Genomic DNA, 22,460 nt, shown 5'->3' on the forward strand with positions numbered 1-22,460 from the left:
CATTTCTTAGAACCCTCCCTCCCAGACCCCTGTTTCCTGGGTTCTAGTCCGCCAGGCTGGATAGGAGGTCTGCTATTCCTAGAACATGCCAAGACACTCCCACTTTAAGGCCATTGCACTCACCGTTCCCTGCATATCCACCCATATGGCTCCCCCCGCCCCCCAACTTCCTCTAGATCTCTGACCAAATGCCTCCTCCTCACACAGGTCTTTCCAAACTACTCTTTGTAAAGCAGCACCCCCTGCCCCATCACTCTCTATGCCCTTGCCTTGCTTTATTTTTTCAACAGCACTTGTTACTGCCTGACTGCCTGACAATTGTATTATGTCTTTATTTGCTCATTGCCTGTGTCCCACACTAGGACGTAAAGCTTCACAGGGAGCAGGGACTTGCGGTGTTTTTCTAACTGCAGGTACAAAGCGTAAGCTCAATAGATGTATATCAAAAGCAGGAATGACCTTTGCACTTTCTGTTTGGCTCTCAGCTAAAAGAAGGTAAGTAAGTGCAAGACCATGAAGAACTGCCGTCTAGACTTTTTTCGTTGATGCATTTGAGTTCTTTTCAGTCTTCCAGGAAGAGATTCTTTTTGAGGCGTGCAGTGGCGAGGAAGGCTTATCTGTGAACGTTTGTTGGTCAAGTGGGAAAATGGTGATTTGGACACAAGTCCCTGACTTCAACTTCTAGCAAAGCCAGGAGGTATGGGGCTGGGACTTCTGCCAGAGGCTCCTGGGAGGGCTGAGGGAACAAGGGTGTAGGCTCTTGGGTCCTCCTTCCCTGCATCCATCATTCCTGGAGGGGGGAGGTAAGTGGTGTGATGGCACCATAGGTGGAGGTTAAGGATCCAGGGCCTGTAACCAGACTGCCAGAGTTCAATTCCTGGCCTGCCCTTGATTAGCTGAGTGACACTAGGCAAGTTACCTCACAAGATACCTATGAAGAGTGCTTTAGACTCTGCAAATGTACATGGAGATAGCGACAGTGTTGCTTCTTAAGTTCATTTTGAAAATTAATAGAGAAAGACATGTGTAGAGCTTAGAACAGTGCCAGGCACTTAATAAGTTGTCAGCAACTATTAAACCCTGCTACTGTCGTCATCGTTATTGTAAGCTTGCAAGCCTTCTTGGGGAAGAGCTGTTCTTCCCTTCTTGTTGGGTTATCTTGGGAGGCCTGCCTGAGCCTATGGACCTCAAAGAGACTTTTGTGAAAGGAAGATACTTTTTGTCTACTAAACGAGGCAGTTTGTGAAATGGCTGAGCATTCAGCGCCTATCATCAGATTGTGGGAGTTTGCTCTTTATTTGCTATTTTAAGGTGCTTTGTATTTTATGTGGATCATTGCTCTTTATGTCTTACCTAGGAAAGCAAGAATGCTCGATTTGTTAGTTGGACGTGCATAGAAGAGAAAACCCATTTACTAGTCATTTCAAATTATTTTGCTAAAACCATGTATAGCCAAACACTTGCATGAAGGGAGAATGTGGAATACCAGGCAATTCATAGTTGCATTGACGAGTTTTCTTTCAGCTCATAATAAAAGTCATCTTCTGTTTGAAGCCCAGTGAGCTTCCAGAAGGGCACTGTGGATGAGGGCATGGGAATGCAGTAGAGACAGATACCACTAGACTTAGTCATTCTTTGAGGCCAGCATTTCTGGTAATAGGTGCAAGGACCTGGTGTGAGGAGAGAGCATTGCAAATTCTCAGAAAGGGTTAACGCATGTAATGTGTTGACAGATTGTGAATGTTGTTTTAAAGGTTCGTCTCAAAGGAGGAGTCAGAAATACCTTCCATGAAAAGCTTGCATGGTTCATTTTTAAAGAAACTGCAAACTCATACCAGTTCATTTAAAGTGTAATCAAGACAAAGTCTTGAATCTCAGCATGCTCAGATACATCAGACCCTGAGCACCTTTTAAATTAAAATAATAATTATAAATTTTGTCAATGATTTGGAAAACCAGAAGGAAAGCCAGGCGTAATAGTGAGAATATAAAACATGATCCCTTGGAGATAGTGTTGTTTGTGTGAATTAAAATCAAAATCATTCCCACCAAACAGACACACAAAGTAAGGACCTTGACCATTTAAACAGCTAAAAAAATTGCAAACCAAAGTAGATTTAGTAGTTGGGAAAGTGAAGTCTTATTAAAGTTGAGTAACCTCTGAAAAAGCTTAATTTTAAAAGCGTCATTTAGATCATGAATGCTGCTGTTTATTGCTGTTGGCAGTCAGCACTTTGTGTTTTGGTAGAATTACATCTTGTCCTCATGAAGCGCGTTTGGTAGGCGCTGTTACGTTATGGCCACTGTGGGATGGGGAGCTCTGCCTTTAATGGGGCTTGTCTGGGAAGATAGCCAGTAATTTTGGACTAAGTAAATTTGGTTGTTAAAACGAAGGGCTTCAGATATTTTTCTCTCCCCTTCTGTCCTAATATGGGTCTCCTTCATTGGTAGATCACATTCTGCTTTTTTGCTAATTGATGATGACATCAGTTTGTTTACCCTAGAGGCTGGGTCATTTGCTTACTCGTAGGTCAGTGGAACTGGCTTTTGCATCTTTGCTACTGACTAGCTGAGTGCCCCCAAGCAGGTTTTTTAAACCTCTCCTTGCCTCATTTTTCTAATCTGTAAAATGGAGATAATATCAGAATTATTATCAGGATTAAAAATCTGTGATGTTGATAGTATTGGATTTCAGGCCTTAGAATAACATAAATATACATGATTCGTGTTGATGTAAATAATAGGATGAACAAATACATGTGGTGGGGAGAGTAAAAGCTCTTCCTTACAATAGACTTCTTTTTTTTATTTTTTATTTTTATTTTATTATTATACTTTAAGTTTTAGGGTACATGTGCACAATGTGCAGGTTTGTTACATATGTATCCATGTGCCATGTTGGTTTGCTGCACCCATTAACTCATCATTTAGCATTAGGTATATCTCCTAATGCTGTCCCTCCCCCCTCCCCCCACCCCACAATAGTCCCCGGAGTGTGATGTTCCCTTTCCTGTGTCCATGAGTTCTCATTGTTCAATTCTCACCTATGAGTGAGAACATACGGTGTTTGGTTTTTTGTCCTTGCGATAGTTTACTGAGAATGATGGTTTCCAGTTTCATCCATGTCCCAACAAAGGACATGAAGTCATCATTTTTTATGGCTGCATAGTATTCCATGGTGTATATGTGCCACATTTTCTTAATCCAGTCTATCGTTGTTGGACATTTGGGTTGGTTCCAAGTCTTTGCTATTGTGAATAGTGCCTCAATAAACATACGTGTGCATGTGTCTTTATAGCAGCATGAATTATAGTCCTTTGGGTATATACCCAGTAATGGGATGGCTGGGTCAAATGGTATTTCTAGTTCTAGATCCCTGAGGAATCACCACACTGACTTCCACAATGTTGAACTAGTTTACAGTCCCACCAACAGTGTAAAAGTGTTCCTATTTCTCCACATCCTCTCCAGCACCTGTTGTTTCCTGACTTTTTAATGATGGCCATTCTAACTGGTGTGAGATGGTATCTCGTTATGGTTTTGATTTGCATTTCTCTGATGGCCAGTGATGATGAGCATTTTTTCATGTGTCTTTTGGCTGCATAAATGTCTTCTTTTTAGAAGTGTCTGTTCATGTCCTTCGCCCACTTTTTGATGGGGTTGTTTGTTTTTTTCTTGTCAATTAGTTTGAGTTCATTGTAGATTCTGGATATTAGCCCTTTGTCAGATGAGTAGGTTGCAAAAATTTTCTCCCATTCTGTAGGTTGCCTGTTCACTCTGATGGTAGTTTCTTTTGCTGTGCAGAAGCTCTTTAGTTTAATTAGATCCCATTTGTCAATTTTGGCTTTTGTTGCCATTGCTTTTGGTGTTTTAGACATGAAGTCCTTGCCCACGCCTATGTCCTGAATGGTAATGCCTAGGTTTTCTTCTAGGGTTTTTATGGTTTTAGGTCTAACCTGTAAGTCTTTAATCCATCTTGAATTAATTTTTGTATAAGGTGTAAGGAAGGGATCCAGTTTCAGCTTTCTACATATGGCTAGCCAGTTTTCCCAGCACCATTTATTAAACAGGGAATCCTTTCCCCATTGCTTGTTTTTGTCAGGTTTGTCAAAGATCAGATAGTTGTAGATATGCGGCATTATTTCTGAGGACTCTGTTCTGTTCCATTGATCTATGTCTCTGTTGTGATACCAGTACCATGCTGTTTTGGTTACTGTAGCCTTGTAGTATAGTTTGAAGTCAGGTAGCATGATGCCTCCAGCTTTGTTCTTTTGGCTTAGGATTGACTTGGCGATGTGGGCTCTTTTTTGGTTCCATATGAACTTTCAAGTAGTTTTTTCCAATTCTGTGAAGAAAGTCATTGGTAGCTTGATGGGGATGGCATTGAATCTATAAATTACCTTGGGCAGTATGGCCATTTTCACGATATTGATTCTTCCAACCCATGAGCATGGAATGTTCTTCCATTTGTTTGTATCCTCTTTTATTTCATTAAGCAGTGGTTTGTAGTTCTTCTTGAAGAGGTCCTTCACATCCCTTGTAAGTTGGATTCCTAGGTATTTTATTCTCTTTGAAGCAATTGTGAATGGGAGTTCACTCATGATTTGGCTCTCTGTTTGTCTGTGATTGGTGTACAAGAATGCTTGTGATTTTTGTACCTTGATTTTGTATCCTGAGACTTTGCTGAAGTTGCTTATCAGCTTAAGGAGATTTTGGGCTGAGACAGTGGGGTTTTCTAGATATACAGTCATGTCATCTGCAAACAGGGACAATTTGACTTCCTCTTTTCCTAATTGAATACCCTTTATTTCCTTCTCCTGCCTGATTGCCCTGGCCAGAACTTCCAGCACTATGTTGAATAGGAGTGGTGAGAGAGGGCATCCCTGTCTTGTGCCAGTTTTCAAAGGGAATGCTTCCAGTTTTTGCCCATTCAGTATGTTATTGGCTGTGGGTTTGTCATAGATAGCTCTTATTATTTTGAGATACGTCCCATCAATACCTAATTTATTGAGAGTTTTTATCATGAAGGGTTGTTGACTTTTGTCAAAGGCCTTTTCTGCATCTATTGAGATAATCAGGTGGTTTTTGTCTTTGGTTCTGTTTATATGCTGGATTACATTTATTGATTTGCATATGTTGAACCAGCCTTGCATCCCAGGGATGAAGCCCACTTGATCATGGTGTATAAGCTTTTTGATGTGCTGCTGGATTCGGTTTGCCAGTATTTTATTGAGGATTTTTGCATCAATGTTCATCAAGGATATTGGTCTGAAATTCTCTTTTTTGGTTGTGTCTCTGCCAGGCTTTGGTATCAGGATGATGCTGGCTTCATAAAATGTGTTAGGGAGGATTCCCTCTTTTTCTATTGATTGGAATAGTTTCAGAAGGAATGGTACCAGCTCCTCCTTGTACCTCTGGTAGAATTCGGCTGTGAATCCATCAGGTCCTGGACTCTTTTTGGTTGATAAGTTATTGATTATTGCCACAATTTCAGAGCCTGTTATTGGTCTATTCAGAGATTTAACTTCTTCCTGGTTTAGTCTTCGGAGGGTGTATGTGTCGAGGAATTTATCCATTTCTTCTAGATTTTGTAGTTTATTTGCGTAGAGGTGTTTGTAGTATTCTCTGATGGTAGATTGTATTTCTGTGGGATCGGTGGTGATATCCCCTTTTCCATTTTTTATTGCATCTATTTGATTCTTCTCTCTTTTCTTCTTTATTAGTCTTGCTAGCGGTCTATCAATTTTGTTGATCTTTTCAAAAAACCAGCTCCTGGATTCATTAATTTTTTGAAGGGTTTTTTGTGTCTCTATTTCCTTCAGTTCTGCTCTGATTTTAGTTATTTCTAGCCTCCTGCTAGCTTTTGAATGTGTTTGCTCTTGCTTTTCTAGTTCTTTTAATTGTGATGTTAGGGTGTCAATTTTGGATCTTTCCTGCTTTCTCTTGTGGGCATTTAGTGCTATAAATTTCCCTCTACACACTGTTTTGAATGTGTCCCAGAGATTCTGGTATGTTGTGTCTTTGTTCTCGTTGGTTTCAAAGAACATCTTTATTTCTGCCTTCATTTCATTGTGTACCCAGTAGTCCTTCAGGAGCAGGTTGTTCAGTTTCCATGTAGTTGAGCAGTTTTGAGTGAGTTTCTTAATCCTGAGTTCTAGTTTGATTGCACTGTGGTCTGAGAGACAGTTTGTTATAATTTCTGTTCTTTTACATTTGCTGAGGAGAGCTTTACTTCCAACTATGTGGTCAATTTTGGAATAGGTGTGGTGTGGTGCTGACAAAAATGTGTATTCTGTTGATTTGGGGTGGAGAATTCTGTAGATGTCTCTTAGGTCCACTTTGTGCAGAGCTGAATTCAATTCCTGGATATCCTTGTTAACTTTCTGTCTTGTTGATCTGTCTAATGTTGACAGTGGGGTGTTAAAATCTCCCATTATTATTGTGTGGGAGTTTAAGTCCCTTTGTAGGTCACTCAGGACTTGCTTTATGAATCTGGGTGCTCCTGTGTTGGGTGCATATATATTTAGGATAGTTAGCTCTTCTTGTTGAATTGATCCCTTTACCATTATGTAATGGCCTTCTTTGTCTCTTTTGATCTTTGTTGGTTTAAAGTCTATTTTATCAGAGACTAGGATTGCAACCCCTGCCTTTTTTTGTTTTCCATTTGCTTGATAGATCTTCCTTCATCCCTTTATTTTGAGTCTATGTGTGTCTCTGCATGTGAGATGGGTTTCCTGAATACAGCACACTGATGGGTCTTGACTTCTTATCCAATTTTCCAGTCTGTGTCTTTTAATTGGAGCATTTAGCCCATTTACATTTAAAGTTAATATTGTTATGTGTGAATTTGATCCTGTCATTATGATGTTAGCTGGTTATTTTGCTCGTTAGTTGATGCAGTTTCTTCCTAGCCTCGATGGTCTTTACAGTTTGGCATGTTTTTGCAGTGGCTGGTTGTTCCTTTCCATGTTTAGTGCTTCCTTCAGGAGCTCTTTTAGGGCAAGCCTGGTGGTGACAGATTCACTCAGCATTTGCTTGTCTGTAAAGTATTTTATTTCTCCTTCATTTATGAAGCTTAGTTTGGCTGGATATGAAATTCTGGGTTGAAAATTCTTTTCTTTAAGAATGTTGAATGTCGGCCCCCACTCTCTTCTGGCTTGTAGAGTTTCTGCTGAGAGATCAGCTGTTAGTCTGATGGGCTTCCTTTGTGGGTAACCCGACCTTTCTCTCTGGCCGCCCTTAACATTTTTTCCTTCATTTCAACTTTGGTGAATCTGACAATTATGTGTCTTGGAGTTGCTCTTCTGGAGGAGTATCTTTGTGGCGTTCTCTGTATTTCCTGAATCTGAATGTTGGCCTGCCTTGCTAGATTGGGGAAGTTCTCCTGGATAATATCCTGCAGAGTGTTTTCCAACTTGGTTCCATTCTCCCCGTCATTTTCAGGTGCACCAATCAGACGTGGGTTTGGTCTTTTCACATAGTCCCAAATTTCTTGGAGGCTTTGTTCGTTTCTTTTTATTCTTTTTTCTCTAAACTTCCCTTCTCGCTTCATTTCATTCATTTCATCTTACCTCACTGATACCCTTTCTTCCAGTTGATCGCATCTGCTACCGAGGCTTCTGCAATCTTCACGTAGTTCTCGAAACTTGGCTTTCAGCTCCATCAGCTCCTTTAAGCCCTTCTCTCCATTGGTTATTCTAGTTATCCATTCGTCTAATTTTTTTTCAAAGTTTTTAACTTCTTTGCTATTGTTTTGAATTTCTTCCTGTAGCTCAGAGTAGTTTGATTGTCTGAAGCCTTCTTCTCTCAACTAGTCAAAGTCATTCTCCGTCCAGCTTTGTTCCGTTGCTGGTGAGGAACTGTGTTCCTTTGGAGGAGGAGAGGTGCTCTGCTTTTTAGAGTTTCCAGTTTTTCTGCTCTGTTTTTTCCCCATCTTTGTGGTTTTGTCTACTTTTGGTCTTTGATGATGGTGATGTACAGATGGGTTTTTGGTGTGGATGTCCTTTCTGTTTGTTAGTTTTCCTTCTACCAGACAGGACCCTCAGCTGCAGGTCTGTTGGAGTTTGCTAGAGGTCCACTCAAGACCCTGTTTGGCTGGATGTCAGCAGCGGTGGCTGCAGAACAGCGGATATTCGTGAGACCACAAATTTAGCTGTCTGATAGTTCCTCTGGAAGTTTTGTCTTAGAGGAGTACCTGGCCGCGTGAGGTGTCAGTCTGTCCCTACTGGGGGGTGCCTCCCAGTTAGGCTGTTTGGGGGTCAGGGACCCACTTTAGGAGGCAGGCTGTCCATTCTCAGGTCTCCAGCTGTATGGTGGGAGAACCACTACTCTCTTCAAAGCTGTCAGACAGGGACATTTAAGTCTGCAGAGATTCCTGCTGACTTTTTGTTTGTCTGTGCCCTGCCCCCAGAGGTGGAGCCTACAGAGGCAGGCAGGCTTCCTTGAGCTGTGGTTGGCTCCACCCAGTTCGAGCTTCCTGGCTGCTTTGTTTACCTAAGCAAGCCTGGGCAGTGGGGGGGCGCCCCTCCCCCAGCCTTGCTTCTGCCTTGTAGTTTGATCTCAGACTGCTGTGCTAGCAATTAGCGAGACTCCGTGGGCATAGGACCCTCCGAGCCAGGTGCAGGACACAATCTCCTGGTGTGCAGTTTTCCAAGCCCATTGGAAAAGCGCAGTATTAGGGTGGGACTGACCCGATTTTCCAGGTGCCGTCTGTTACCCCTTTCTTTGACTAGGAAAGGGAACTCCCTGACCCCTTGCACTTCCCGAGTGAGGCAATGCCTCGCCCTGCTTCGGCTCACACACAGTGCACTGCAGTGACTGTCCTGCACCCACTCTGTGGCACTACCTAGTGAGATGAACCCAGTACCTCAAATGGAAATGCAGAAATCACCCGTCTTCTGTGTCGCTCATGCTGGGAGCTGTAGACCGGAGCTGTTCTTATTTGGCCATCTTGGCTCCACCCACAATAGACTTCTAACTAATAAATGTAGAATAACGAGGGAAATGAAAGATCACCATTGAGCAAACATCATAGTAATGATTGTTGTAGGTCAGAACCATTGATGTATACTAATGTTAGGTGAAACTATGATGAAAAACAGGATATGTGAATAGTCTCAAAGTATCTCCCTGCAGAATACTTATTTTTTTACAAAGAGAAAACATTTATTTTACAGTGGAGAAAACTAGTGGACAGCACTGTAACCAAGTGATCATGGTTAATACCACCAGTAATAAAGACATAAAAACATGTACCACCAAATATGATGCACTGAGAAGGTACAACATCACCTCTGTGTTATTCTTACCAAAAGTGCACATGACCCCAGTCTAGAAAATACTAGGGACATTTTGAAAATAACTGGCTTGGACTTTTAAAAAGTGTGACAGATTAAAGGAGATATAATAGTCAAATGCAACATGGGATCCCAGTTTGGATCTTGGACCAAAAAAAAAAGCTATTAATGGGAAAACTGAAAACAAGGTCTGTAGATTGAGGTAGTTGTATTTTGTCCATATAAATTTCTTCATTTGAATAACTGTACTACTTTTATGTAAGATGTTAACCTTAGGGGAAGTTGTGCAAAGGGTATACAAAAATGCCATACGATTTTTGCAACATCTCTTTAAGTCCAAAATTATTTTAAAGTAAAATGTTTTGAAATATCCATCATACATGTGAGGTACTTTTGGTTGGAAGGAAGGTGGTTATAAATGTCCCTGGTTCTGCCAGGGACTTAGAGGGGTTTTGTAGCATGTGAGAAGTTGCTCTTTTGTTCGGTCATGGTGCTATAGACTTGGCAGTCTTGGCCCCTGAAGGCTGGATATCACTATTCCTCCCTAGAAGACCTTAGCCTCTTCAGCTGACCTCAGGCCAGCGCCTCTCTGGGAGAAGGGGGGCTATAACTAGTCATTGGCCTGGTAGAGCTTTGCTTGGAATGTGGAAGTGGAACCATCAGAAGCCACTTTCTTATTGCCTTCTTCTTTTGAAAAGGTCACGTCTGGGTGGAAGCTGATGTTACACACTGTTCTCACTGATTCACAAGAAATTATTCAGGGGATTCTCACTGAATTGTGTGTGATTTTAGAAAACCCACTTTGTAGACTAGAAGAGTATATTAGTTCAGCTCAGACTTAGACGCTGTAAAAAAGGGACCCAATACCATTGTCTAAATAAGGTACAAGTTTGTTATTCTTGTAGATGGACCAGAGGTGACCAACTAGAGCTGACTGGGTGGCTCTTTGATCACTGGCACAAGCTTCCATCCTGGGTCAACCCTGGCTATCCAGTTGTCACTTTTTTCCAAGTAGTGGGAAAAGAGGAAGAAAGAGGAATGTACTCTTGTTTTTAATGGATTTCACTTTTATTCAGGAATCGTTTGCAGGAACTTGGCCACTTGGTCACGCCTCTAAGTGCAAGTGAGGCTAGGCAACAAAATGCCCTACTTAGAGCTGGAGGCAGGCAGGATTTGTTTAAAAGAAGGGGAATTAATACTAGGAGAGAGATAGCAGTCTTCCACTGTCTTGGTACAATCCAGAGAATTCTTTTCTTTTTTTTTTTTTTTGATACCCATGCTGGAGAGCAGTCGCATGATCTCGGCTCGCTGCAACCTCCGCCTCCTGGGTTCAAGTGATTCTCCTGCCTCAGCCTCCTAAGTTCCTGGGATTATAGGTGCCCACCACCATGCCTGGCTAATTTTTGTAATTTTTTTTTTTTTTTTTTTTTTTTTTTTAGTAGAGATGGGATTTCACCATGTTGCCCAGGCTGGTCTTGAACTCCTGACCTCAGATAGTCTGCCTGCCTTGGCCTCCCAAAGTGCTGGGATTACAGGTGTTAGCCACCATGCCCAGCCCCAGGGAATTCTTTATAGAGCAGCTTGAGAAATGTTTTCCATACCTTCAACCCTGCCCCTTGTTACCTGTTAAGAAATAAGGTCTTAGTTCTCACGGCCAGGTGCAGTGGCTCATGCCTGTAATCCCAGCACTTTGGGAGGCAGAGGCGGGTAGACCGGGTGCGATGGCTCATGCCTGTAATCCCAGCACTTTGGGAGGCCGAGGCAGGGGGGATCACCTGAGGTCGGGAGATTGAGACTAGCCTGACCAATATGGAGAAAACCCGACTCTACTAAAAATACAAAATTAGCTGGGCAAGGTGGCGCGTGCCTATAATCCCAGCTACTCAGGAGGCTGAGGTAGGAGAATTCACTTGAATCCTGGAGGCGGAGGTTGTGGTGAGCTGAGATCGTGCCATTGCACTCCAGCCTGGGCAACAAGAGTGAAACTCCATCTTAAAAAAAAAAAAAAAAAAAAAGGGGGAAGAAAGACATCAGGTCTTAGTTCTTACAAGCAGAGAGGTGATAGTCTGACCATAACCTCATGGCATAAGAAGTTGATATAGACCTCCTAGCACAGCATACTGTTGAAGGCTTCTTTCTTTCCTTGCGATGGACCCAGGTCCTGCTTGCTCCTGGAGTGTAAACTTTCAGGACACGGACCTACATCTTTTATCTGCAGTGTGAACGAGGTCACAGCTAGAGATTTGGCTCCTGCAGGGATAGACCTCAGGGGCCTGGGCCTGCTGTGGGAGGCCTCTGCTCAGAAATTGGCCTCTGTTTCACCCACACTCACAGTAAATGCTCAGGAGCCACTGCGGTTAGTTTTGTGCCTGGTAAACATGCAGGTGAGAAGCCAGAGTCTTAGGGCAGTTGGGGCAAGGGTTACAGGAGGTTATAACCCACTCTGTCAGATTGAGCCAAGGGAGACTTTTCACGTCTAGTCAATCCTTCCTCTGCATGTGTGGTGTTGGCAGTAGCTATCTGTCTCTGTAGGGAACTTCCCCAACTCCAAAGACTTGGGGACCACAATAGTATGTCACCATATCGTGGAGATGTCCATGCAGTTCTGTATGGCCCAGTTTATTTCTGCCTGAAGAAAGAGTCTTTATCCCATGCTCCTGAAAATTTGTTGGTTCTTGTACCTGACATTCAGTATCCAAGTGGCTGAATCCTAGTCCAGGTGGCTGGATCCTAAGTCTCCCCGTCCCTCTGCTGGAGAACCTATGGTGATGTCAGTAGCCTTATCTCTATGTATTTAAAAAAAAAAAAAAAAGACCATTTAAAAGGTTAACTTTTTTTGGTCAAGGGGATCATAAAGGATTATTTTGTAGCTAAATTAAAATCTAAGAAGATTAATAAAACCTGAAACACAGTCCCTATTTTAGGCTTACTTCAGAAAAACCTCCCAGAGCAAGCCAAAGGGCATGAAAAACTGCATTATTCTGATGACATTTTTCTTATGATAGACTTATATAATTTCTGTGTCTCCTTAACTGTTGTCAGCATGGTTTTCTTTTCAAAATAAAATTTAAATATATACCGTAAGTTTTTATAGCATATTGAGTTTCATGGTTTGGCTGTTTTAACTTAAGCCACCCATGTGGTTCATTAAAAGTCTTTCCTTGCTGTAGCCTTGGGTAGTTTCATGGTGATTGTTTATTCGTGTATGCAGTGGCGTTTTGCCTACTCATTTGCTTTCAGTGAGAGAGGGTGGTTTTGAGAATGGAAAGGGGAATGCTCCTTAGGTTGAGTGTTTAGCCTTAGTTGGCGACCCACAGGCTTACGCTCTTACTAGCATGCCCAGGAGGGGTGGGAACGCCTGCCATGTTTGATGGCCCGTCATGCCAGGGCCAGGCTGGTGTTTGTGCTGGGCCCAACTGCTCGCCAAGAATTATCATTAGTACTTTTTCTCTGTTCTCCCAGAGATGGTTTTCAGTTCTGTTTGGGTGTGATCACAGATAATGAAGTGAAATGCGGCTTCCTTGTCATGAACCACCATCATGCTCATTTACTGACTTGAAATAATATTGAGATCTCAGTATGGAAAGGACAGCGGAGGAGGTGGGAAGACATTCCATTTTAGAAACATCTGTGGCTTATACAAGAGAATGCACAACTAGGCCACATCATCAATGTGATTCAAGTTAATGTGAGAAGTTAGACCATCGCTAAGACCATTTTCTGCCTTTTTACCTTTCACGAAACAGAACCTTTGACCCAAATACAACCCAGGCAGAGGTTATTTAAAAATGCACCTTTGGGGCCGGGCGTGGTGACTCACGCCTGTAATCCCAGCACTCCGGGAGGCCAAGGTGGGTGGATCATGAGGTCAGGAGTTCGAGACCAGCCTGGCCAATATTGGTGAAATACTGTCTCTACTAAAAATACAAAAATTAGCCGGGTGTGGTGGTGGGCGCCTGTAGTCCCAGCTCAGGAGGCTGAGGCAGAAGAATTGGAAAATTTGTTAAGAGGGTCGATCTCATGTTAGTAATTACTTACCATAATTACTTAAAAAGCACTGTTTGCTTGTAAGTTTCTGGTACTGCTGCTTATGATTTGTGTGATTTGAAGCAAATAGGTTAAGTTCCTTGAGCCTTTATTTTCCTATTTGTTAAAGGAGGTTAATAAATGTTTTCAGCTATCATTTCTTGAGTGCTTATAATGTACCAGGTACTGTGACTAATTCATCTTCACCAACACCTCCATGAGCTATGCCCTATTACAATAATTATTTTACAAACGAGGCACTAGAGGCTAAGAGAGGTTAAATAACTTGCCCAAAGTCAGGTAGATAATGTGGAGCTGATATTCTTGTTCTTTCTTTCTCCCCCCCGCCTTTTTTTTTTTTTTTTTTAAAGAGATAGGGGTCTCGCTATGTTGCTCAGTCTGGTCTTGAACTCCTGTCCTCACGTGATCCTCTCGCCCTGGCTTCTCAAGTAGCTGGGGTGACACACCTGTACCATCATGCCATTCTTAACTGTGGCTATGCTTGATTACTCTGTTTGGTCTTGGCATATCTGAAAATAAGACCCAGAGAGGGAAAATGCTTGGCAGACATACCCCACAAGAAGAATCACCTGAGTTATAGTTCTGGAAGGGTCTTGTGTGTAAAATACCTGCTGACGTATGTATGCCTTAGGGTAGGGATTCCCAATCCCCAGGTGGTGGACCTGTACTAACCCATTGGCTGTTAGGAACTGGGCGGCACAGCAGGAGGTGAGTGGTGGATCAGCAGTACTGCCTGAGCTCTGCCTCCTGTCAGATCAGCAGCATTAGATTCTCATAGGAGTTCAAACCCTAGTATGAACTGCGCCTGCGAGGGATCTAGGTTGCATGCTCCTTAATTGTCTTCCACGAAACTGGTTACTGGTGCCAAAAAGATTGGGGATTGCTGCTTTAGGGTGACAGTTTTCTGCAATTCAGATACAAGCTCTTTGTATACAGGACTTGAAGAAGCCTGTTTTCCACCATGAAATAGAACAGGACCTAGATGGGATTTCTTTAAAAGTTTACTTAGTTGGCACTAAGTATGGCATTAGGCAAAAGGCAGGGGATGGTAGATTATGTCAGCGTGGTCCAACAGAAATATAATGCAAGCCACATATGTAATTAAAAATTTCCTACTAGTCACGTTAAATGTAAGAAACAGGTAAAATTAATTTCAATAATATATTTTATTTAACTCATATCCAAAATATTATAGTTTCATCATATGATTAATATTTTAAAAATGTAATATTTTATATGTTTTTTCATATTAAGTCTTTGAAACTCCATGTGCATTTTGGTTTTCTTTTTCTTTTTTTTTTTTTTTTTGAGATGGAGTTTTGCTCTTGTCACCCAGGCTGAAGTGCAATGGTGCGATCTCGGCTCACTGCAACCTCTGCCTCCCAGGTTCAAGTGATTCTCCTGCCTCAGCTTCCTGAGTAGCTGGGATTACAGGCACCTGCCACCATGCCCAGCTAATTTTTATATTTTTAGTAGAGACGGGGTTTCATCATGTTGGCCAGCTGGTCTCAAACTCCTGACCTCAGGTGATCCACCTGCCTCGGCCTCCCAGAGTGCTGGGATTACAGGTGTGAGCCACTGCACCTGGCCTCCATGTGTATTTGATGCACACTGCATGCATTTCCAGTGGGACTAGCTACGTTAAATGTGCCCAGTAGCTATGTATGGCTGGAGGCTATCATATTGGATAGTCTATTAGTAGAAAAATGTATTAAGACAGCCTTGAAGATAGCTCCTTGTGCCTGGACCCAGAGTTTGGAACAATATATATATAAATAATTATTATTGTTTCAGTTAACAACATGGACTGTAAATGTAGTGGGTTCCAGGTTGAGAGTGCTAGAAAGAACCATAGCTATTTTATCTAACATTCACCCCCCAATCCCCATTTTTATAGATGAAGGCATGTATGCTCAACAACATGTGTGAGGTCACGCAGAGAGCCATTGGCATCATCAAGACTCAAACCCAGTTGATCTTTCTGGTACGTTGTATTGTGGACATGGCAAAAAGTGACCGTGACTTATATCATGGTACATATAGAAAAACTGTGTGTGTATTTTAATGTACCTCTTTTATGTGGAAAAATAGCTGTGACCTTTTGCAGGGTTCACAGAAATTGTAGTTTGGAGAGATGGAAATATCCTCTGAGATCACCTGATTCAGCTTCATTTTTCTCTCCTGGGCCCTTAGGCTCAGGGAGGTTAAGTGGTTTGCATGAGGCTATTGCACTGGGTCTCCTGGCTTGCCGCCATTGCTTCGCCATGACACTAGGAAGATGATCATTGGAATCAGTGGCTGTAAAATAACACAGAGGAAAGGTGGGAGATTCCATCTAAGAGCCAAGAATTAGTTTAGCATCTTACCTTTCTTTTCTTTTTTTTTTTTCTTACCTTTCTTTTTGAATACTCAACTTGAGTTTCCTCCTGGCCCTTAAATCATTTGTGTCCGGGCGCAGTTGCTCACGCCTGTAATCCCAGCACTTTGGGAGGCCGAAGCGGCCGGATCACAAGGTCAGGAGATCGAGACCATCCTAACCAACATGGTGAAACCCCGTCTCTACTAAAAATACAAAAACTAGCTGGGTGTGGTGGCATGTGCCTATAATCCCAGCTACTCGAGAGGCTGAGGCAGGAGAATCGCTTGAACCCGGGAGGCAGAGTTTGCAGTGAGCCAAGATGGCGCCATTACACTCCAGCCTGGTGACACAGCAAGCCTCTGTCTCAAAAAAAAAATAAAAAAAAAAATTAATAAAATAAAAATCATCTGTAAGGTTCATCAGTCTCTCTTGAAGGAACCTGTATGAGAATGGGAGAAAATATTTGGGGTAGAGGGAAGTGAGGAGAGGGGAGGAAAGGAGTCTATTACTGCTTGAAAGATCCTGAATGAAGTTGAGAAGCCTAAGGTAAAAGCCCTCACTGGGTGTGTGCCTATACCAGGAGAGTAATCTACCGTAAGAAATCACTTAGAGCAGTGGTTGTCAAACCCAGGGCATTTGACAATGTCTGAGGACATCTGCTAATTGACTTCTAGTGGCAGAGGCTGTGGATGCTGCTAAATAGCCTGAAACACACAGGACCCTCCACCCCCACAACCACCAAGTTATCTGACCTAAAATGTCAATAGAGTTGATGTTGAGAATCCTGACTTATAGAGGAAAGGGGCAAAATATATATCAATTGTTCCTTGGTATCCACAGGGGATTGGTTCTAGGACCCACTCCATATACCAACATCCATGGATGCTCAAGTCCCTTACATAAAATGGCATAGTACTGGCACATAACCTATGTACATCCTCCTGTATGCTCTAAATCATCTCTAGATTACCTTTTTTGGGGGGGCGGGGGCAAGGAATTTCTAAAATTTATTTCACTAATAGGGATCTTCTGTAGGAGAACCGTCTGATTTTCTAACAGCAGTATTTCGGGTAAATATCTTTCCGCATTTGCTGTACTCTTAAAGCCTTTCTCCAGTGTGAACTCTCCTGTGTCAAATGAGACTGGAGTTACAGCAAAGGACTTCCCACATTCATTGCAGCCATAAGGCTTTTCTACTGTGAGTTCCTTGATGCTGAAGGAGAGAATGGCTTCAGCTAATTTTTACCACATTCCTTGCACTAATCTCCGGGATGAACTCATGTGTTTCTTGAGACTGGAGCTTTCAGCAAAGGATTTCCCACATTCAGTGCACTCATAAGGCTTTTATCCAGTGTGAACTCTTGTATGAACACGAAGTGCAGAGCTGTAAGAAAACGATTTCCCATGTTCATTGCATTCATATGGACCTTCTCCGGTGTGAACCCTCTAATGCGCAGTAACATGCTCCTTCTGGCTAAGTAATTTCCCACATACCTCACACTCATATGGCCCTTCTCCAGTGCCAGTCCTCTGATGCACAGTAACAAGGTCCATCTGGCTAAATAATTTCCTACATACCTCACACTCATATGGCCTTTCTCCAGTGTGAACTCTCTCAGGTATAGAAGGGATACTTCTTGGAAAATAATTTCCCACATTCCCCACAACTATAAGGTCTTTCTCCAGTATGAAGTTTCTGGTGATCAGTGAGGAGGTGGGACCTGTACCTAAAAGATTTCCCTCATTTCCTGCACCCACAAGGCCTTTCTCCAGTGTGACCTTGTTGGTGTTGAATGAGGTTGCCCTTTTGTCTAAAACATTTCCCACATTTTCCACACTTACAAGGTCTTTTTCCAGTGTGAAGTCACTGATGATTACTGAAGGTAGTACATGTGCTAAAGGATTTCCCACATTCACTGCACACGTAACATTCCTTCTCTAGTGAAAAGCTTCTGGTGGAACAAGTGAGTGAGTGGTGCCAAAAGGTTTTGTGGGCCGGACACGGTGGCTCATGCCTTTACATCCCAGCACTTTGGGAGGCTGAGGCGGGCAGATCACCTGAGGTCAGGAGTTCAAGAGCAGCCTGGCCAACATGGTGAAACCCCATCTCTACTAAAAATATGAAAATTAGCCAGGCCTGGCGGCGGGCGCCTGTAATCCCAGCGACATAGGAGGCTGAGGCAGGAGAATCGCTTCAACACGGAGGTTGGAGGTTGCAGTGAGCTGAGATGGTGCCACTGCACTCCAGCCTGGGTGACAGAGTGAGACTGTGTCTCAAAATAAAATAAAAAAAGTAAAAGAAAAAATGGAAGGTTTGATGAATTCTTCACAGCTGTAATGAATCTTTCCCTCATGAAAGGGTGGGCAATGCTTAGTTTCAGTGTTTGTCTTCTCTACATTGTGAGTAGCCTCTTGCTGGTGTAATCCCAAGCTGGGCAAGAAGTTCTTCCTAACCTCGTAAGAGATAAATGGCTCCTGTGACACATGGACTTTACAGCTCTTTACAAACCACGCTTCTCTGGCGCCCCTTCTGTCGAGTTTCTCTCCAACGTGCTGCTTCTGGTGCTGATGAAGGTTTTCAGTGTCATCAGTGTTTTCCCACATGCCACATTCCTGTTCAGTTTCTGCTTGTGATGAGTTTCCTGGTGCTGTGCCAAGTGAAAAATGTCTCCCGAGATGGGGCTACACATTTCACAGGGGTGAGCCTTCTTGGGAGACCCACCTGCCCTCAGAGTTCTGACCTGAGACTCTCTTTGTATAGAAATGCTCTGCTTACATGGTGCCTCCTCATCTTTCACTCCCCACCAACAAGCTGGGGAAGATAAAAGTGCCAGGTTCTCCAGCATCACATCATGGTACAGGCATCTCTGAACCTCAGTAAGGAGACTCTATTTCTTCTGGGAAAAGTTCACAGCCATGTCTTCAAAGGTCACGGTGCCCTGCTGAGCTAGGAGCCTCAGTGCAACCGTGGCCATTCAACTATATGGGGAAGGCCCGGTGCGGTGGCTCATGCCTGTAATCCCAGCACTTTGGGAGGCAGAGGCAGGTGGATCGCCTGAGGTCAGGAGTTTGAGACCAGCCTGGCCAGCAGGGTGAAACCCCATCTCTACTAAAAATACAAAAAATTACCCGGGCGTGGTGGTGTTCGCCTGTAATCCCAGCTACTCGGGAAGCTGAAGCAGGAGAATCGCTTGAACCCGGGAGGTAGAGGTTGCAGTGAGCTAAGATCGTGCCATTGCATTCCAACCTGGACAACAAGAGTGAGACTCCATCTCAAACAAACAAAAAACTACGTGGGGAAAGTGGGATCGGGAGTGGCAGGTGCCATCACGAGGCTGAAGACCTGTCTTTGTGCAGCAGGGGCGAGTCCCCTCCACCGTCTGGGTTCAGCCACCGCGGTGCCAACCCAGTGCCCTGGTGCCTCTCAAACCACAAAGACACTCGACATCAACCAACATGGGCACTACTCCGATCTCTGGATTACTTCTAAAGCCTAATACAATGTCAATGCTGTGTGAAGAGTTGTTATTCTGTATTTTAATTGTCATTTTTTATTTTTTTTCTTCAAATATTTTTCATCTGAGGTTGTTTGAACCCGTTAGATGTGGAGTTCACAGATAAGAAGGGCCAGCTGTATATCTAAACTCTCTGTAGTCAAAAAGCCACTTTTTAAATTCTAGTTTTTAAAAAATTCACACTATTGTTTCTCATGAGTCCAAATTTAATTGCAGTTGCTTTTTCACTTGGAAAACTTAGTCTTCCTAATTCCATGTTATTTTGTAAACCAGAGGTGCTTTTTAATTTCTTAGCATAATTTCTATCCTCCTGAAACCTACACAGCATTGAAGCCTATCAGCCTGGTAAATAAGCAGTGAGTGGTTACATTATCAGACACTTACTGCTAATTAAATTTTATCTAAATTTAGATTTTTAAAAGCCCTCCATATGTTTTAATTTTCTGCATAAATTATTTATGCTAGGAGGTCATACAAATGAGTGCTTGATTGTGGTCCTGAAAACTTCAGCAGTGTTGAGGGAAACTGCAGTGGCTGGCTGCTTTTGCTCTTGTAGCTATTTTAGGCAGAAAGAAGATGACAGGCGCTTTCGCAGTCTGGCTGGGAGTTCACAGGAGGTGTCGATGCCATCAGGAGAAGGAGACAGGATATGAAAGAGACAGAAAGAACTAGAAAAACATTTCTGCCCTCTTTGGTTGGTTTGTGAATATAAAAGGCTGTGGGAAATAGTGGAACTGGGGAAATGGGCTAAATTAATAGATATTTTTTCTATTACCTTTGAGACTGTAATAAAGGGAGATGAAAACTTGTTTCGTGCTTAGCTTCCAGGATATCCAAATGGTGTATGTACATCCTCAGGGCCAAGTCAGACCCTGGTACTTCCAGAAACATCCAGTGTGTCTGGATAGCTGAGCGTCTACAACACACACACACACACCACACACACACACACACACACTCTGTGCCTAGATAGCTGAGAGTGTAGAACACACAACCCCGCATGCACCCCCACACACCAACTCACCCACCCAGTGTGTCTGGATAACTGAGAATTTTTAAACACACACACAAACACACTGTGTCTGGATAGCTGAGAGTGTAAAACACATACACCCCTGCACACCCCCACACACCAACTATCACACACACACCCCCCCTCCACACACACACCCCCCCCTCCACACACACACACAGTGTATCTGGATAGCTGACAGTGTAAAACATACACACCCCCGCACACACCCTCACACACCAATCGCCCACCCAGTGTGTCTGGATAACTGAGAATTTTAACCACACCCCCCGCTGCAACAAAACAGAAACGCTGCTATGGTTTGTCATTTTTAGGTAACTAGGAGCCTTTTAATTGTTTCCAATGTTGAGAGTGGGAGAGGGGGAACCATTTTGCAGCATGTTTAAAATGGGGTGTTTGAGAGCTGCCCTCATCTTTGAAAACTCAGAAAAGCTTTTTACAACTCGATAATGATTTTTCTCTTCCTGAATGTTTTTGAAAGTTACACATAATGTCTGATTGCTTGAAAGCTCAAGGAATGTTCTTTGACTTTCCAGATTATTATGTCTTGCTCATTTTTATCATTTTTTTTTTTTTTTTTTTGGAGACAGGGTCTCTGTTGCCCAGGCTGGAGTGCAGTGGTGTGATTACAGCTCACTGCAGCCTCAATTGCCTGAGCTTGAGTGATTTACTCAGCTCAGTCTCGCGAGTAGCTGGAACCACAGATGTGTGCTACCACATCTTGCTAATTTTTTTTTGTCTTGCTGTGTTGCTCAGGCTGCCCTCAAACTCCTGGGCTCAAGTGATCCTCCCACCTTGGCCTCCCAAAGTGTTGGGACTACAGGCGTGAACCACCGCATCCAGCTTTGTCTTGCTCGTTTCAAAATCCTTCACAGCACCTCTATCCACTGTTTTGCACATTGTATGGCTCAGTAAATTGAATTGGAGAAATCTGTTTTTTTTTTTTCTTTTTTTTTTTTTTGCTCTTTATAAACATAGCCTTTGAGACCCAATTTTTCATTTTAAGCACTGTATGTTTTTAAGATCATAATTAGTTACTTACCTAGTGGTCTATTTTTCTCACTTGGTGGTTACTAGCTTTTTAGGGCATAAAGATGTGATTTTCATGGATTTTAACTTACTTTGGCCATACACAGCTCAGTAAAGCTTTGTGGAGAAAAAACCAAAAACCTCTTCAAGTCACTAGTGTGGTATCTTACATGAGCCAGTAAGAACTCAAGTTTTCACGGGGGCTATGGTTTTAAGATAAACACATATTAGAATATAGTTATAGTGAACTACTTGTGGGGCATTAGACTGAATTGATCCTGCTGCGAATGCTTATAAAAATGACACAAGGCTATCAGAAAATGTCAGAACCTCAGGGGAAATGCATGCTGATTTCCATTTCATGCTAGTCTTTCTTTATAACTCTGGCCACAGACTTCAACTCCTTTCAGTTACGTTCTAAATACGGTGGCCAATTTGCTTTCTTTTTTTTTTTTTTTTTTTTTTTTTTTTTTTGAGACAGGTCTTGCTCTGTCGCCCAGGCTGGAGTGCAGTGGCGCTATCTCGGCTCACTCCAAGTTCCGCCTCCCGGGTTCACGCCATTCTCCTGCCTCAGCTTCCCGAGTAGCTGGGACTACAGGCGCCCGCCACCACGCCCGGCTAATTTTTTGTATTTTTAGTAGAGATGGGGTTTCACCGTGTTAGCCAAGATGGTCTTGATCTACTGACCTCGAGATCCGCGTGCCTCGGCCTCCCAAAGTGCTGGGATTACAGGCGTGAGCCACCGCGTCCGGCCTGGCCAATTTGCTTTTACAAAATGGGAGATTTTAGCCTGGGAATGTGCCCTTCACATTAATTCTTCCTCTAAAAGCCACTGTGCATGTACTCCCATTTTCTGAGATTTGAAAGATGTATTATGGCTTTTAAATGACGAGATTTTTCACCTAGCATAAGAGCCAAATCTTGAGAAAAACAGGCTGTTCCAGTGTTTAAAGTGACGCTTCTATTTTAAAACAAAAAATGTTTTGTTTTGTAAAAAGGTCACACAGGTATTTTTTTCATGACATTTATGTTCGTGATTCAAGTGGACCAGAATCAAACCTTCTCCATCCTTCCCTTCTTTTGCATTTGTTAAGTTGTTTATGAGTCTCAAGTGCCCAGTTCTTCATGCCAGCCAGCCAGGGAATCCTCTAGCATATGGCTTACGTTTGGGGGAGAACATT

At 42.9% G+C, this 22,460-nt stretch overlaps 1 protein-coding gene across 2 annotated transcripts in view; it reads left to right on the forward strand.

The window, feature by feature from the left end:
• OSBPL10 (oxysterol binding protein like 10) overlaps window positions 1-22,460 on the forward strand; it is a 331,186-nt gene that overhangs the window by 175,093 nt on the left and 133,633 nt on the right. The gene's annotated exons all lie outside the window — the stretch shown is intronic.

Source organism: Nomascus leucogenys, chromosome 4 (assembly GCF_006542625.1).
Source record: "Nomascus leucogenys isolate Asia chromosome 4, Asia_NLE_v1, whole genome shotgun sequence".
Taxonomy (NCBI): domain Eukaryota; kingdom Metazoa; phylum Chordata; class Mammalia; order Primates; family Hylobatidae; genus Nomascus; species Nomascus leucogenys.